The 5,000-nt window shown below is 46.0% G+C and overlaps 9 non-coding genes and 7 pseudogenes across 9 annotated transcripts; all 16 read left to right on the plus strand.

Annotated features, from left to right (window-relative positions):
* Positions 1-9, plus strand: part of LOC138542905 (5S ribosomal RNA) — a 109-nt pseudogene extending 100 nt beyond the window's left edge.
* Positions 10-114: 105 nt separating this feature from the next.
* On the plus strand, positions 115-223 carry LOC138546886 (5S ribosomal RNA; annotated as a pseudogene).
* A 464-nt stretch (positions 224-687) lies between these two features.
* On the plus strand, positions 688-806 carry LOC138549330 (5S ribosomal RNA). Its single transcript, XR_011293112.1, has one exon. It is a non-coding gene; the product is annotated as a 5S ribosomal RNA (ribosomal RNA).
* A 106-nt stretch (positions 807-912) lies between these two features.
* On the plus strand, positions 913-1,021 carry LOC138543721 (5S ribosomal RNA; annotated as a pseudogene).
* A 453-nt stretch (positions 1,022-1,474) lies between these two features.
* On the plus strand, positions 1,475-1,593 carry LOC138540504 (5S ribosomal RNA). Its single transcript, XR_011288548.1, has one exon. It is a non-coding gene; the product is annotated as a 5S ribosomal RNA (ribosomal RNA).
* A 106-nt stretch (positions 1,594-1,699) lies between these two features.
* On the plus strand, positions 1,700-1,818 carry LOC138545495 (5S ribosomal RNA). Its single transcript, XR_011290824.1, has one exon. It is a non-coding gene; the product is annotated as a 5S ribosomal RNA (ribosomal RNA).
* A 106-nt stretch (positions 1,819-1,924) lies between these two features.
* LOC138536952 (5S ribosomal RNA) lies at positions 1,925-2,043 on the plus strand. The gene has a single exon (XR_011285107.1). It is a non-coding gene; the product is annotated as a 5S ribosomal RNA (ribosomal RNA).
* A 105-nt stretch (positions 2,044-2,148) lies between these two features.
* Positions 2,149-2,257, plus strand: LOC138547139 (5S ribosomal RNA; annotated as a pseudogene).
* A 454-nt stretch (positions 2,258-2,711) lies between these two features.
* On the plus strand, positions 2,712-2,830 carry LOC138549331 (5S ribosomal RNA). The gene has a single exon (XR_011293113.1). It is a non-coding gene; the product is annotated as a 5S ribosomal RNA (ribosomal RNA).
* A 106-nt stretch (positions 2,831-2,936) lies between these two features.
* On the plus strand, positions 2,937-3,045 carry LOC138546612 (5S ribosomal RNA; annotated as a pseudogene).
* Positions 3,046-3,508: 463 nt separating this feature from the next.
* On the plus strand, positions 3,509-3,627 carry LOC138551012 (5S ribosomal RNA). Its single transcript, XR_011294751.1, has one exon. It is a non-coding gene; the product is annotated as a 5S ribosomal RNA (ribosomal RNA).
* Positions 3,628-3,733: 106 nt separating this feature from the next.
* LOC138548547 (5S ribosomal RNA) lies at positions 3,734-3,852 on the plus strand. The gene has a single exon (XR_011292345.1). It is a non-coding gene; the product is annotated as a 5S ribosomal RNA (ribosomal RNA).
* A 106-nt stretch (positions 3,853-3,958) lies between these two features.
* LOC138544313 (5S ribosomal RNA) lies at positions 3,959-4,067 on the plus strand (annotated as a pseudogene).
* A 106-nt stretch (positions 4,068-4,173) lies between these two features.
* Positions 4,174-4,292, plus strand: LOC138550703 (5S ribosomal RNA). The gene has a single exon (XR_011294451.1). It is a non-coding gene; the product is annotated as a 5S ribosomal RNA (ribosomal RNA).
* A 106-nt stretch (positions 4,293-4,398) lies between these two features.
* On the plus strand, positions 4,399-4,517 carry LOC138548390 (5S ribosomal RNA). The gene has a single exon (XR_011292194.1). It is a non-coding gene; the product is annotated as a 5S ribosomal RNA (ribosomal RNA).
* A 106-nt stretch (positions 4,518-4,623) lies between these two features.
* Positions 4,624-4,732, plus strand: LOC138545395 (5S ribosomal RNA; annotated as a pseudogene).
* Positions 4,733-5,000: the final 268 nt, after the last annotated feature.

Raw genomic sequence — 5,000 nt, forward strand, 5'->3', positions numbered from 1 at the left:
CTGTAGGCTTTTTTGTGCTCCAAGTTCAGGAAGTGAGCCATTTCACAATTGCCTTTCAAAACTGCAAGGTCTAGCCGACTAGATGCTTAAAAGTACAAACTCACTAGGCCCAGAGCCTACGGCCACACCACACTGAATGCGCCCGATCTCAGAAGCTAAGCCGGGTCGGGCCTAGTTAGTACCTGGATGGGAGACTGCCTGGGAATACCAGGTGCTGTAGGCTTTTTTTGTGCTCCATGATTAGTAATTGCGCAACTTCTCAATTATTTTTCAAATTTGGTATGTTTCCAAAATAATTGTATCCCGTTTTATAGCGGAAATGTTGGACAACATCATGAGGGCTGGAGCTACCTTTTTACATAGAATTAGCATACAGGTAGTGTGTTCATGGGTAATAAATCGACTTTCACATGTAATGCAGTACAGAGAATATTGAGTCCTTCAAGAGGCATGAAAGAAAACCATTATTGTGTTGATTGTTCTCTCCACCTCCCTGCAACAGACACAGGAAGGATGAATTAAAGTTATCCTACCAGACATAGGAGTCCTGAATGGGCCCACCAGTCTTATATATCTCGCCTGATCGAGCCTGATCGAGCGATGAGCGTGGTATCATGTTGCAAGTGGCTGCATGGCTTAGCTTATTAAATGCAAATGCATAAGAGTAATATTCTTAGCATTCCTAGAGCCTACGGCCACACCACACTGAATGCACCCGATCTCGTCTGATCTCGGAAGTTAAGCAGTGTCAGGCCTAGTTAGTACCTGGATGGGAGACCGCCTGGGAATACCAGGTGCTGTAGGCTTTTTTGTGCTCCAAGTTCAGGAAGTGAGCCATTTCACAATTGCCTTTCAAAACTGCAAGGTCTAGCCGACTAGATACTTAAAAGTACAAAACTCACTAGGCCCAGAGCCTACGGCCACACCACACTGAATGCGCCCGATCTCGGAAGCTAAGCAGGGTCGGGCCTAGTTAGTACCTGGATGGGAGACTGCCTGGGAATACCAGGTGCTGTAGGCTTTTTTGTGCTCCATGATTAGTAATTGCGCAACTTCTCAATTATTTTTCAAATTTGGTATGTTTCCAAAATAATTGTATCCCGTTTTATAGCGGAAATGTTGGACAACATCATGAGGGCTGGAGCTACCTTTTTACATAGAATTAGCATACAGGTAGTGTGTTCATGGGTAATAAATCGACTTTCACATGTAATGCAGTACAGAGAATATTGAGTCCTTCAAGAGGCATGAAAGAAAACCATTATTGTGTTGATTGTTCTCTCCACCTCCCTGCAACAGACACAGGATGGATGAATTAAAGTTATCCTACCAGACATAGGAGTCCTGAATGGGCCCACCAGTCTTATATATCTCGCCTGATCGAGCGATGAGCGTGGTATCATGTTGCAAGTGGCTGCATGGCTTAGCTTACTAAATGCAAATGCATAAGAGTAATATTCTTAGCATTCCTAGAGCCTACGGCCACACCACACTGAATGCACCCGATCTCGTCTGATCTCGGAAGTTAAGCAGTATCAGGCCTAGTTAGTACCTGGATGGGAGACCGCCTGGGAATACCAGGTGCTGTAGGCTTTTTTGTGCTCCAAGTTCAGGAAGTGAGCCCTTTCTCAATTGCCTTTTAAAACTGCAAGGTCTAGCCGACTAGATGCTTAAAAGTACAAAACTCACTAGGCCCAGAGCCTACGGCCACACCACACTGAATGCGCCTGATCTCGTCTGATCTCAGAAGCTAAGCAGTGTCGGGCCTAGTTAGTACCTGGATGGGAGACCGCCTGGGAATACCAGGTGCTGTAGGCTTTTTTGTACTCCAAGTTCAGGAAGTGAGCCCTTTCTCAATTGCCTTTCAAAACTGCAAGGTCTAGCCGACTAGATGCTTAAAAGTACAAAACTCACTAGGCCCTGAGCCTACGGCCACACCACACTGAATGCGCCCGATCTCGTCTGATCTCGGAAGCTAAGCAGTGTCGGGCCTAGTTAGTACCTGGATGGGAGACCACCTGGGAATACCAGGTGCTGTAGGCTTTTTTGTGCTCCAAGTTCAGGAAGTGAGCCATTTCACAATTGCCTTTCAAAACTGCAAGGTCTAGCCGACTAGATGCTTAAAAGTACAAACTCACTAGGCCCAGAGCCTACGGCCACACCACACTGAATGCGCCCGATCTCAGAAGCTAAGCAGGGTCAGGCCTAGTTAGTACCTGGATGGGAGACTGCCTGGGAATACCAAGTGCTGTAGGCTTTTTTTGTGCTCCATGATTAGTAATTGCGCAACTTCTCAATTATTTTTCAAATTTGGTATGTTTCCAAAATAATTGTATCCCGTTTTATAGCGGAAATGTTGGACAACATCATGAGGGCTGGAGCTACCTTTTTACATAGAATTAGCATACAGGTAGTGTGTTCATGGGTAATAAATCGACTTTCACATGTAATGCAGTACAGAGAATATTGAGTCCTTCAAGAGGCATGAAAGAAAACCATTATTGTGTTGATTGTTCTCTCCACCTCCCTGCAACAGACACAGGATGGATGAATTAAAGTTATCCTACCAGACATAGGAGTCCTGAATGGGCCCACCAGTCTTATATATCTCGCCTGATCGAGCGATGAGCGTGGTATCATGTTGCAAGTGGCTGCATGGCTTAGCTTACTAAATGCAAATGCATAAGAGTAATATTCTTAGCATTCCTAGAGCCTACGGCCACACCACACTGAATGCACCCGATCTCGTCTGATCTCGGAAGTTAAGCAGTGTCAGGCCTAGTTAGTACCTGGATGGGAGACCGCCTGGGAATACCAGGTGCTGTAGGCTTTTTTGTGCTCCAAGTTCAGGAAGTGAGCCATTTCACAATTGCCTTTCAAAACTGCAAGGTCTAGCCGACTAGATGCTTAAAAGTACAAAACTCACTAGGCCCAGAGCCTACGGCCACACCACACTGAATGCGCCCGATCTCGGAAGCTAAGCAGGATCGGGCCTAGTTAGTACCTGGATGGGAGACTGCCTGGGAATACCAGGTACTGTAGGCTTTTTTGTGCTCCATGATTAGTAATTGCGCAACTTCTCAATTATTTTTCAAATTTGGTATGTTTCCAAAATAATTGTATCCCGTTTTATAGCGGAAATGTTGGACAACATCATGAGGGCTGGAGCTACCTTTTTACATAGAATTAGCATACAGGTAGTGTGTTCATGGGTAATAAATCGACTTTCACATGTAATGCAGTACAGAGAATATTGAGTCCTTCAAGAGGCATGAAAGAAAACCATTATTGTGTTGATTGTTCTCTCCACCTCCCTGCAACAGACACAGGATGGATGAATTAAAGTTATCCTACCAGACATAGGAGTCCTGAATGGGCCCACCAGTCTTATATATCTCGCCTGATCGAGCCTGATCGAGCGATGAGCGTGGTATCATGTTGCAAGTGGCTGCATGGCTTAGCTTACTAAATGCAAATGCATAAGAGTAATATTCTTAGCATTCCTAGAGCCTACGGCCACACCACACTGAATGCACCCGATCTCGTCTGATCTCGGAAGTTAAGCAGTGTTAGGCCTAGTTAGTACCTGTATGGGAGACCGCCTGGGAATACCAGGTGCTGTAGGCTTTTTTGTGCTCCAAGTTCAGGAAGTGAACCCTTTCTCAATTGCCTTTCAAAACTGCAAGGTCTAGCCGACTAGATGCTTAAAAGTACAAAACTCATTAGGCCCAGAGCCTACGGCCACACCACACTGAATGCGCCTGATCTCGTCTGATCTCGGAAGCTAAGCAGTGTTGGGCCTAGTTAGTACCTGGATGGGAGACCGCCTGGGAATACCAGGTGCTGTAGGCTTTTTTGTGCTCCAAGTTCAGGAAGTGAACCCTTTCTCAATTGCCTTTCAAAACTGCAAGGTCTAGCCGACTAGATGCTTAAAAGTACAAAACTCACTAGGCCCAGAGCCTACGGCCACACCACACTGAATGTGTCTGATCTCAGAAGCTAAGCAGTGTCGGGCCTAGTTAGTACCTGGATGGAAGACCGCCTGGGAATACCAGGTGCTGTAGGCTTTTTTGTACTCCAAGTTCAGGAAGTGAGCCATTTCTCAATTGCCTTTCAAAACTGCAAGGTCTAGCCGACTAGATGCTTAAAAGTACAAAACTCACAAGAACCAGAGCCTACGGCCACACCACACTGAATGCGCCCGATCTCGTCTGATCTCGGAAGCTAAGCAGTGTCGGGCCTCGTTAGTACCTGGATGGGAGACCGCCTGGGAATACCAGGTGCTGTAGGCTTTTTTGTGCTCCAAGTTCAGGAAGTGAGCCATTTCTCAATTGCCTTTCAAAACTGCAAGGTCTAGCTGACTAGATGCTTAAAAGTACAAAACTCACTAGGCCCAGAGCCTACGGCCACACCACACTGATTGCGCCCGATCTCGTCTGATCTCGGAAGCTAAGCAGTGTCGGGCCTAGTTAGTACCTGGATGGGAGACCACCTGGGAATACCAGGTGCTGTAGGCTTTTTTGTGCTCCAAGTTCAGGAAGTGAGCCATTTCACAATTGCCTTTCAAAACTGCAAGGTCTAGCCGACTAGATGCTTAAAAGTACAAAACTCACTAGGCCCAGAGCCTACGGCCACACCACACTGAATGCGCCCGATCTCGGAAGCTAAGCAGGGTCAGGCCTAGTTAGTACCTGGATGGGAGACTGCCTGGGAATACCAGGTGCTGTAGGCTTTTTTGTGCTCCATGATTAGTAATTGCGCAACTTCTCAATTATTTTTCAAATTTGGTATGTTTCCAAAATAATTGTATCCCGTTTTATAGCGGAAATGTTGGACAACATCATGAGGGCTGGAGCTACCTTTTTACATAGAATTAGCATACAGGTAGTGTGTTCATGGGTAATAAATCGACTTTCACATGTAATGCAGTACAGAGAATATTGAGTCCTTCAAGAGGCATGAAAGAAAACCATTATTGTGTTGATTGTTCTCTCCACCTC

Source organism: Ambystoma mexicanum, unplaced genomic scaffold, assembly GCF_040938575.1.
Source record: "Ambystoma mexicanum isolate Mex_15411 unplaced genomic scaffold, UKY_AmexF1_1 Mex_scaf10, whole genome shotgun sequence".
Taxonomy (NCBI): Eukaryota; Metazoa; Chordata; class Amphibia; order Caudata; family Ambystomatidae; genus Ambystoma; species Ambystoma mexicanum.